Source organism: Rhinoderma darwinii, chromosome 1, assembly GCF_050947455.1.
Source record: "Rhinoderma darwinii isolate aRhiDar2 chromosome 1, aRhiDar2.hap1, whole genome shotgun sequence".
In the NCBI taxonomy this organism is placed as follows: Eukaryota; Metazoa; Chordata; class Amphibia; order Anura; family Rhinodermatidae; genus Rhinoderma; species Rhinoderma darwinii.
The window spans coordinates 623,565,584-623,577,136 of record NC_134687.1 but is presented as its reverse complement, the minus strand read 5'-3'; the positions used below and the strand labels follow the sequence as shown (position 1 = coordinate 623,577,136).

General features: G+C 43.8%; 1 long non-coding RNA gene across 2 annotated transcripts; it reads left to right on the top strand.

The window, feature by feature from the left end:
- Nucleotides 1-3,324: 3,324 nt before the first annotated feature.
- Nucleotides 3,325-6,511, top strand: LOC142663512 (uncharacterized). Of its 2 annotated transcripts, XR_012851103.1 has the most exons (3): nucleotides 3,325-3,547; nucleotides 3,790-6,063; nucleotides 6,158-6,511. It is a non-coding gene; the product is annotated as an uncharacterized LOC142663512 (long non-coding RNA). The 2 variants fall into 2 exon arrangements; XR_012851102.1 differs by having other exon boundaries at nucleotides 3,790-6,511.
- The last annotated feature ends 5,042 nt before the right edge of the window (nucleotides 6,512-11,553 follow it).

Here is an 11,553-nt window from a genome sequence, read left to right as displayed (position 1 = left end):
TCTAGCGGTATAGTGAGCATTTTGACCCCACAGTTTTTTTGCTGAATTATTGGGATTATGCAGTGAAAATGAAAATCTACATTCTTTCCACTAAAATGTTGAATTGTTTTCATTTTCACAAGGAATAAAGGAGAAAAAGCGCCCCGACAATTGTAAAGCAATTTCTCCAGAGTACGGTAATACCCTATATGTGGTTATAAACTGCTGCTTGTATACACCGCAGGGCTCAGAATGGCAGGAGTGCTACTTGGCATGTAGATTTTGGTTGATTGTTTTTTGGGCGCCATGTCGCATTTGCAGAGCCCCTGAGGTACCCGTACAGTAGAAACCCCTGAGAAGTGAATCCATTTTGGAAACTTTACCCTTCAGGGTAATCATCTAGGGGTGTACTGAGCATTTTGATCCCACAGGTGTTTCATAGATTGTATTAGAATCAGGCAGTGAAAATGAAAAAAATAATTTTTTCCCAAAAATATGTAGTTTTGCACCCAATTTTTTTCCCCACAAGGGATAATAGGAGAAAAAACAACACATAATTTGTTACCCAATTTCTCCCGAGTACAGCAATACCCAATGTGTGGCCCTAAACTGCTATTTGGGCACATGGCAGAGCTCAAAATGGAAGGAGTGCCATGTGGCTTTTAGAGGACAGATTTTGCTGGACTGGTGTAGGGGCGCCATGTCGCATTTGCAGAGCTCCCTTAGGTACCAGAGTAGAGTGTAAAACCATGAGAAGTGACCCCATTTTGTAAACTACAAACCTCAAGGCATTTATCATTTGCCTGGATATATGACAGGGCTTAGGAGTGAAAGGCGCATGTGAGACCTATTATGGTGATTTTCGGAGCATTAGCCCACAATGGCAGGGCTCTGGGGTCAAATAGGAAAACAAACCCCCAAGTAGTGACCCCCATTTTGGAAACTGCACCCCTGAAGGCATTTTATTAACGGGTAAAGTGAGCATTTTGACCACACAGGTTTTTTTCTTTCTATTAGAAATGAATGCTCAGTGGATGGTGCAAAGTGAAAATTGCAAATTTCCACAGGTATGTGCCATTTTAGTGCACAATATTTTGAGCCCAGTTCGTGCCACTGAAGACAAATACCTCAAACTGTTAAGCGGGTTCTCCCGGGTATGGCGATACCATATATGTGGACGTACACTGCTGCTTGGGCACGCTGCAGGGCTCAGAAGGGAGGGAGCGCCATTTGGCTTTTGGAGCGTGGATTTTGCTCGCTAGTTGTTCTGTTTGGGGTTTTGCTGGTATTTCAGTTATGATGTGGGGGCATATGTAAGCTGTGCGGGGTACATCAGGGTATAATAAGAGGGTATAATAATGGTGTAAATAAATAATAATCCGTAGATATGTGGCCGGTGTCGCACTGATAAATGGCACCCGATCTTATCCGCTTTTGGACACTTTGCACATTTTGCATCGCCATATTCTGAGAGCCAAAACGTCTTTATTTTTTCTCCCCCGGAGCTGTGTGAGGGCTTATTTGTTGCGGGACAATCTGTAGATTTCATTGGTACCATTTTGAGGTACATGCGATTTTTTTGATCACTTTGTATTTCATTTTTTTGGCAAGTCAGGTGACCAAAAACCTGCAATTCTGATGTTTTTTATTATTTCTTTTTTTACGGCGTTCGCCATGCGCTATGAATGACAATTTTACGTTAGTCTGCGGGTCGGTACGATTACAGGGGTACCATATGTATATAGTTTTTCTTATGTTTTGCAGCGTCTGCACGATAAAATCCCTTTTGTTTCAAATAATTTCTTTTTGGTGTCACCATATTCTGAGAGCCATAACTTTTTTATTTTTCCGTCAAAAAAGCTGCGGGAGGGCTTGTTTTTTGCAGGACGGGCTGCGTTTTTTAATGGTATAATTTTGGGGTACATGCAACTTTTAGATACCTTTTTTTATTCTGTTTTGCAAGGGGTAGTGACTAACAAACAGCGATTCTGGAACAGTTTTTTATTTAATTTTTTTACGGTGTTCACCGTACGGGTAAAATAGCGTGATATTTTTATAGATTGGGTCGTTACGGACGCGTGGATACCACATATGTGTACTTTGTTTATGTTTTTTGTTTTTTCCTATAATAAAAGACTTATTATAGGAAAAAAGGCTGTTATAGTGTTTTTTAACATGAAAAGTATTTTTTTTTACTTTTTTACAACATTTTTATTAACTTGTTTTAACTTTTTTTTTTTGTCCCACTAGGGAACTTGAAGGCATGAAGCCCTGATCGCTATTCTAATACACTGCACTACCTACATAGTGCAGTGTATTAGAGCTGTCAGCTATTCACTGACAGCAAGCCTATTAGGCTTCGCCTCCCGGCGGGGCCTAATAGGCTTCCGTACTAGGAAGCGATTGTTAGGCTATGGTTGCCATAGCAACCATCGGAACCTTCGTGGGTGCCGATGGTTGTTATTAGCAATCATAGGGTACGATCTAAGGGGTTAATCGGCCGGATCGGAGCCTTGCTCCGGTCCTGGCGGTTAGGGCACGATGTCAGCTGTGACAAACAGCTGACACCCGCGCCCGTGGCAACCATCGTGGTTGCCGACAGGCTACAAGCCACTTTGATGCATCGATCACGTTGATCGATGCATCGAAGGGGTTAATCGGCCGGATCGGAGCCTAGCTCTGGTCCTGGCCGTTGCAGAGGGGTGCCGGACATCTGATTCCCAGCGGTGATAACGCTGGCTCAGCTTCTGAGCCAGCGTCATCACATACCCACGTCATAGAGCTGTGATTGGTCAGTCTGCTTTGACTGACCAATCACAGCGATCGCCGGCAGGAGACCGCTGTGAATGGTCCCCGGCCGTCTTACTGTGCCGGTCAACTGTCATAAACAGTTGACGGCACAGTTCTGTCACCTTGTTCTTTGACAGGGTGACAGTTTTTAGCCAGGACGCACCGGTACGTCCCTGTGGCTTAAAGCACTTCAATGCAAGACGTACCGGTACGTCCTGGTGCGCTAAGGGGTTAATATCTAGAAAAGGTTGAGACTTATAGTTCTTAAATTTTCCAGTGTGTAATAATTCTTTACTGAGTTTGCTGGGACTTCTAGTACCTCAGTGTTTTAGTGTGTAGTTTTCCTTTAAGAACCCTGCAATGAAATACTAACCAACGTGCACGGTAACATTGTAATAACTTTCTATTAATACTATGAAAAGCAGGAGATGTCACTTCTGGTCATATTTGTGACATCATCAGTCCACGCGGCCATTGTTACCTCACTGCATGATGTCACAATGACTCATTCTATGGAATCTGGGGTTCATGTGGCAACTGCTGCGTCCAAGATAAGAAGATGAGTAGAGAAGACACTAGATAATTCATCAGGAATCCAGAACACTGGAAACAAAAAACACCATACACTCGACGCATGGCGGAGAGAGAACAAAATGGCACCTGGGGCCGTGGCTTATACACGCAGCAATAGGGGGTTGTGCTCTTTACTTTCAGGTTTTGGAGCCAATAAGAAAACAGTAACATGGAGAAAATCTGCCGCCAATCTCCAGACATTTAGGTATGTCCGTAATGTATACGTTTATTTAATCTGAAAATTTGAGGGATGGGGGGTTGTTGTAAATTATTGTCAGAATTTACTCAGCAGTTTATGGCAGGTTTTTGCGTAAACTGTACCAAACAGTCGCAAGCGGCGAAGTAAAATACATTTTCCGTAAAATTTGAAGACCTAGTTTACTTTAATAAACGTGGATTAAACAAAGTTAAAATGGCGCAAACTTTGCCCTTATTATTTCATTGCAGGGAGGAGATCTGGACGGCAGCTGAAGATGAGGACAAGAACTGTGAAATTCATCAAAATCGTATGTAACGTGACAATTCTATTTATAGTTTTATATTTGGCGCCTTCTGATGTCTTAACACACATGTGGGGCAGCACGGTGGCTAGCACTGTTGCAGCGCTGGGGTCCTGGGTTCAAATCCAACCGAGGAAAACATCTGCATAGAGTTTATATGCTCTCCCTGTGTTTGCTCTGGGTACTCCGGTTTCCTCCCACACCCCGAAAACATACCAATAGGGAATGTAGATTGTGAGCCCCAATCGGGACAGTAAAAGAGGACCCCTCTGTACAGCACTACGTACGTAATATGTTGCCGCTATATAAGTAACTGAAATAATTAAATAACACATGGATTATACAGGTCAAGGTAAATACGTAGAATCAATGCATTGACTTCAGCAAGAGCCTTGTTTAATGTCCTCCTATAACTCCTCCGTGTCACACATGTAAAGACTCCTTAACAGTTATCCCATTGTTGTGTTCTGTGAGACCCTGGACCTTGTTTGGTCTGTATAGAGGGTCTATGACCATGGACCACCTCCAGTGCGGATGTTAATAAAACTGTATTATGCCGGGATAACAGGGAATGATGTTTTCCTATAGGACGAACAGATGTCACAGGAGAAGGCCATAGGAGGGCAGTGTTCTCTTTCTCTTTCACAGCTGAGATGACCATAGTCGTGCTGTGATCTCCAGAGTCCGATCAGTAGAGGAGCGGCCGGCATGATACAGGGACATCGAGGACAACAACTGGCATTGGACAACTTCTCTTTCTCTTTCACAGCTGAGATGACCATAGTCGTGCTGTGATCTCCAGAGTCCGATCAGTAGAGGAGCGGCCGGCATGATACCGGGACTTCGAGGACAACAACTGGGATTGGACAACTTCACTTTCTCTTTCACAGCTGAGATGACCATAGTCGTGCTGTGATCTCCAGAGTCCGATCAGTAGAGGAGCGGCCGGCATGATACCGGGACATCGAGGACAACAACTGGGATTGGACAACTTCTCTTTCTCTTTCACAGCTGAGATGACCATAGTCGTGCTGTGACCTCCACAGTGCGATCAGTAGAGGAGCGGCCGGCATGATAGCGAGACATCGAGGACAACAACTGGGATTGGACAACTTCTCTTTCTCTTTCACAGCTGAGATGACCATAGTCGTGCTGTGATCTCGAGAGTCCGATCAGTAGAGGAGCGGCCGGCATGATACCGGGACATCGGGGACAACAACTGGGATTGGACAACTTCTCTTTCTCTTTCACAGCTGAGATGACCATAGTCGTCCTGTGATCTCCAGAGTCCGATCAGTAGAGGAGCGCCTGGCATGATACCGGGACATAGAGGACAACAACTGGGATTGGACAACTTCTCTTTCTCTTTCACAGCTGAGATGACCATAGTCGTGCTGTGATCTCCAGAGTCCGATCAGTAGAGGAGAGGCCGGCATGATACCAGGACATCGAGGACAACAACTGGGATTGGACAACTTCTCTTTCTCTTTCACAGCTGAGATGACCATAGTCGTGCTGTGATCTCCAGAATCCGATCAGTAGAGGAGCGCCTGGCATGATACCAGGACATCGAGGACAACAACTGGGATTGGACAACTTCTCTTTCTCTTTCACAGCTGAGATGACCATAGTCGTGCTGTGATCTCCAGAGTCCGATCAGTAGAGGAGAGGCCGGCATGATACCAGGACATCGAGGACAACAACTGGGATTGGACAACTTCTCTTTCTCTTTCACAGCTGAGATGACCATAGTCGTGCTGTGATCTCCAGAGTCCGATCAGTAGAGGAGCGGCCGGCATGATACCGGGACATCGAGGACAACAACTGGGATTAGACAACTTCTCTTTCTCTTTCACAGCTGAGATGACCATAGTCGTGCTGTGATCTCCAGAGTCCGATCAGTAGAGGAGCGGCCGGCATGATACCGGGACATCGGGGACAACAACTGGGATTGGACAACTTCTCTTTCTCTTTCACAGCTGAGATGACCATAGTCGTCCTGTGATCTCCAGAGTCCGATCAGTAGAGGAGCGGCTGGCATGATACCGGGACATAGAGGACAACAACTGGGATTGGACAACTTCTCTTTCTCTTTCACAGCTGAGATGACCATAGTCGTGCTGTGATCTCCAGAGTCCAATCAGTAGAGGAGCGGCCGGCATGATAGCGGGACATCGAGGACAACAACTGGGATTGGACAACTTCTGTATATGCCGTATACGTAATGATATCAGTTACTATATAATACAATGTCATAGCTATCAATGAGATGTGTTTAGTTAGTTGCATTACAAGCTCTGATCCTGGTTTTTCAGACTGATCGCCTTTTATCTGTGATCTCCAGAGTCCGATCAGTAGAGGAGCGGCCGGCATGATACCGGGACATCGAGGACAACAGCTGGGATTGGACAACTTCTGTATATGCCGTATACGTAATGATATAAGTTACTATATAATGCGCTGTCATAGCTATCAATGAGATGTGTTTAGTTAGTTGCATTACAAGCTCTGATCCTGGGTTCTCGGACTGATCGCCTTTTCTCGGGGTCAACAAGGAATTTTCCCTTGTGGCACAAATTGGCTAAACGTGCGCAGGGTTTTTGCCTTCTTCTGGATCAGTAGCTTTAGTTAGGAATTTCAGTTAAATAAATTGTGTTTTAATATTAAAAGCTTTGTCTCCTCGTCATTTCTCAATATTATATAGGAGTCAGGTATTAGTATATATTATGATAGTCCAATATGGCTGTATCCATGATGTATTGGATAATATGCACATACAGAAGAGATATTTATCATGTGAGCCATATAAATGCAACCACTTTAACACACTTACCACGTGGGACGGATATATCGGTCCTATGCAGGAGCTAGTTCCCACATAAGGATGGATATATCTGTCCTCTGATCAGTTGGGTACTGCCAGTGTACTCACGCGATCAGCGGCAGGAGCACAGTTGTTATACACAGCCTGGCTCCTGCCCCAACTGCCGGAATCTAAGCGTGCGCCGATTCCAGCGGTTTAACCAATTAGATGCCGCTGTCAATAGCGACAGCGGCATCTACTGTGTTTGACAGAGGAAGGGGAGCTATCATTGGTTAGTTTACATCATGTGATGGCCGGTTGCCTAAGTTCATTGGCCTACTTTTAAAAGGTTGTCCCTCTTTGTGATACTTGAAAGTTGGGAGGTGTGACTATAATAGCAGTGCCAGCCACAGTACACCCATAACAGTGCCAGCCACAGTACAACCATAACAGTGCCAGCCACAGTACACCCATGACAGTGCCAGCCACAGTACACCCATAACAGTGCCAGCCACAGTACACCCATAACAGTGCCAGCCACAGTACACCCATAACAGTGCCAGCCACAGTACACCCATAACAGTGCCAGCCACAGTACACCCATAACAGTGCCATGATGTAATGTAGTAGTAGCAGGGACAAGCACCAGTTCCCACTCAGTGTGGTTATTAATAATAGTGGTTAATGAGCATGGCCCAGTTTCCATGCAGCGCCACCACATTGGAAATGAAGTACTACATGGTGACCATTAAAATCAATGAGTCAATGATGTAAGGCATAGTTGGGCCGAGTGCATGACAGCAAGAGCTGCACTTCATAACCGCTGTCTAGTCTAGCTGGTATGGCAAAGTAAGCGATCTATGGGGGATGCATGCAAATATCCACGCTTGTCTGCCTTGACACTATGAATGCTCAATTAGAGGTCAAACTCCCTACCCCATAACCGCAGTTTTGGGGCTGCACTCTGCCTCTGGTTATTGAAATGAGTCATAGCACTGAGAACAGTTCTCCAGAGATGAGCAGTCTTTGTATATTGGAATACGACCGGCTATATCCGCACCTTCAACCTTCATACCAACCAGGGGCATACGCAGGATATTGTCAAGGTGGCATGCTGATGCTTATGGACCCAGTATCACACACATGTATGAATGCACACAAACGCAGATTCAGTTATCAGACACAGAATGGCCTCATAAAAACCCCCTTAGAAAAGTGCCAGTACCCATGACCGCATATCAGTGCAATCACATACCACCATAACAGTGCCAGTCACACTGCCAACAAATCAGTGCAATCCACATACTGTTATAACTGTGCCAGCCACAGTACACCCATATCAGTGCAATCCACATACCACTATAACAGTGCCAATCACATTGCCAGCAAATCAGTGAAATCCACATACTGTGACATACCTGCCAACCTCCCCGAATTCAGCGGGACAGTCCCGGATTCCGGGCGGTGTCCCACTGTCCCGGGCGGCCGAGTGTATGTCCCGCTGTCAACTGTATCTGCGTCCTCAGGACGCAGATACAGTCGAACCCAATTCTGAAGCAGGTAACCATCAGCTCCCTGCTTCAGAATTAGTTCAGAACGGAGGAGCAAAGGGAGCTCTTCTGACTCCCTAGATCAGGTTATGGCTTTAGCGGTACGACTTGACCGACGTCTCAGGGAACGACGACTTGAACGTGTTTGTGTTTTCTCCTCTGACTCCCCCAGCACCGCAACAAGGTGGAAGACCATGTTCGGGAGAAAATACAAGGAACGTTCCATGCTGAAACAACCATATCTAGACTCAGGCTTCCTATCTTCTCTCCTTCAAAAACGTGTTCTTCATTTTGCTACCCTATCTATTTTGCATTATAGTCTCACAATCAGCTTGTAACATTTCTTACTATTCATTCATGAGATATTGATATTTTCCATTTGTACAGTCATCCATCTATATTGGCTGACCACCATTCCTGTTGACGTCTGTAACTTTTATTATGTAACTGGTGTGTCCGTTGAATTTTATCTCTTTTAATCAATACATTTTCCAGTTCTGGGACGTTCTCATGCCTGACCATGTCTCATGCTGTCTAATTTTTGCTAAAGATAGAAATTGTGTGTATGCTTTCACAGGTCAATAATACTCATAGGTGGCGTGGCTTGGCTGCCGGACTGAATGGCCGCTTGAAATCTCAGCTCCGTACTGCCTTACCGACATTCAGCGACTACTCAACGCATAATACCTCCTTTACACCCTGAACTTAGCGTACCGGAGGATAACACCGCCAGGCATGCCTAGAAGAGGGAAAGCGGTGTCCAGACCGGCGAAACTGCTGGATTTTTACTTTCCACATGACAACCAGACGGCCCAAAATGGCGCCGATGCCTGCTCACAAACAGGCTCACTTACCTCAGCTCAGAGATCCCCGCACTCCACGTCTTGGTCCTAGTGATGAACCCAAATGGACAATTGACTTGTAGGACTCCCTTGTCCCGCAACTTCTATTTGGGTCTTGGTACTTTGTTGGCTCTAGGACTTCGGTGAAAGGTGGGTGTCTATGTTTTTTTTCTGGGGATAATTTAGCAGGAACCCAAAAAAATATAGCACTCACCAGAGCAGGTGGTTGGCGGTGGCCACAGGACGAAATCTAGCCTTGTCGTCAACAAGAGTCAAGGTCAAATCAGAATTGGAGGACAGAATTTGTATTTGGCCAACTGGAGGCAATGATCAGTGTAGTGTGTAAACCGAGAAAACTTCACTTAGATGCTATAATAAGACCATATCCATCATTGTATAGAAAAAATACAAAAATCTTTATTTAAAGACACACGAACAGTTGTACATACCGTTTTAAAAGAACACAACGATAAAAACAAATGTACAAAAAGTACATACAAGGACAGTGTATATCATGGGGCAGGGCAAAAAATGGTGATAGCACAAGTCAATTTCAAGAAATGACATACTATATATACACCCACTATGTGCACGACAATAATTCCCATGATAGTTACACCATAACAAAGTTAATATAGATACTTATCAAAGAACCATAGGACCCTATATCACATGATACTTCACCCACCATAAGCCATATTTACTGCCAATACACTGTCCAACACCCCAACACGCATTTCGCACCTGTCTTCGTCAGGGGGTGCTGGATTAGTGTGATAAGAGGATTTAAATAGTCAGCACACAGCTGAAGCTAAATAGATTTAAATTTAATACTGTTACCTTATTTCTAAGATGTTTGTTGGCGCATGCGAGAGAGGAGACGGCACGTCAATAACGCAGTACACGGCGTCCGGAAGTGAGTAGTGCGCAACTGCACAACACTCAAGTCCATGTTGCGCCGTGAACTACATCATGAATGGCCCCTCACCACACGCACGCGCACTGCATCCATAGACCTACCGCAGCCATGTTGAATGATGGCACTGCCAATACACTGTGCCATCAAGCAAGAGATGCCATTCAACACACATGTAAGAGTGTACACTCGGTAAGGGATACACAAAATGTGCATCCATCATACAATATTCTATAATTATTCTGTATAAGACAAGCGTCTCATCCTCAGTGCATAATGTCTATAAGTATGTGCGTAATTATTAGACGAACAACCCTATATATCCTCCGGAGGCATCACCTATATTTGACAGCATGAAAGATAAATGTGCCAGGTGTGTACAAAAGGAGACCCGATGTATGCTCACTGTGTGCACACATGGCTACACAAAATGTAGAGATTATGCATAATTAATAACAATTATAATAATAAAATAAAATGAAAAGAATGAATAAAAAGTGTAGCGACTGAGTGCGGAAAGAATAATAATAAAGAATGAAAAATAAAAAATAATAAAAAAATAAAATAATAATAAAAACTGAAAAATATATAATACCAAAAAATATACTCTTTTCGGAACCCAAATGGTCCAATAAAGATTATATATGTGGAGGTGCTAAAAAATATAAAGTGTATATGAATAAATATATAGACGTACCAAAATACAAGAGCACTAATGTCATGGTATGCAAGACTATATATAAATACTCTCGTACAAGTGAAAAATAAATTGTGAATAAATACTCATATGGGTATAAAAAAGGCATATCATTGTGAAACAAATCACTCTCAAAGATGTGATAATACACAGAATACATCACTATATAAAATGTGCACCAAAGAACACCACAAGTACGTGCATAATCCCCCCCCCTCATAGGGGTGCATATCACCCAAACATAGTAGGTTTTTTAAATTGCATATTTCCAAACAAAAGTCAACTCTTGTCTACACATATTTAAAAACAAACACGTGCATCTCCGGTCAAGTCTGATTAAGCCATCTCGAACTCCATAGCTCAGTTAGATCCAGGGTATCACTGCAGTCTATACAGACATCTGATATCAAGAACATAGGGTCCACTCTAGAAATACAAACAAGAAACTTCCTCAGATATCCTTCCTACATACATAAGATCAAACATAACAAAGGTTGGCACTCACTGATATTTATTACAAAAACGGACCAAAGCTGACCATTTCATTTAACCCTTTAGGGAAACCGGTTTGTAGATTCATAATCCATTTACATTCGCGTTGAGCAAGGGTTTTTTGGATATTGCCACCTCTATTTCCTAACGAGATTTTATCAATACCTCTAAACTTCAAGAGCCTCCAATTCCCTTGATGATGCTCTCGAAAATGATGAGGTATTGGTTTCTATTTACTCAATTTTTCAGGGTCATCAGTCTTCATGGCTTCTTTAATGTCCCTTACATGTTCCAAGATCCTCACACGAATTTCTAGATGTGAGACCCACATATATCAATTGTCAGGGGCAACTCGCGTAGTAGATCACAGCAGTTAAACGACAGGTGATACTGTGGCAGATCTTGTACTCC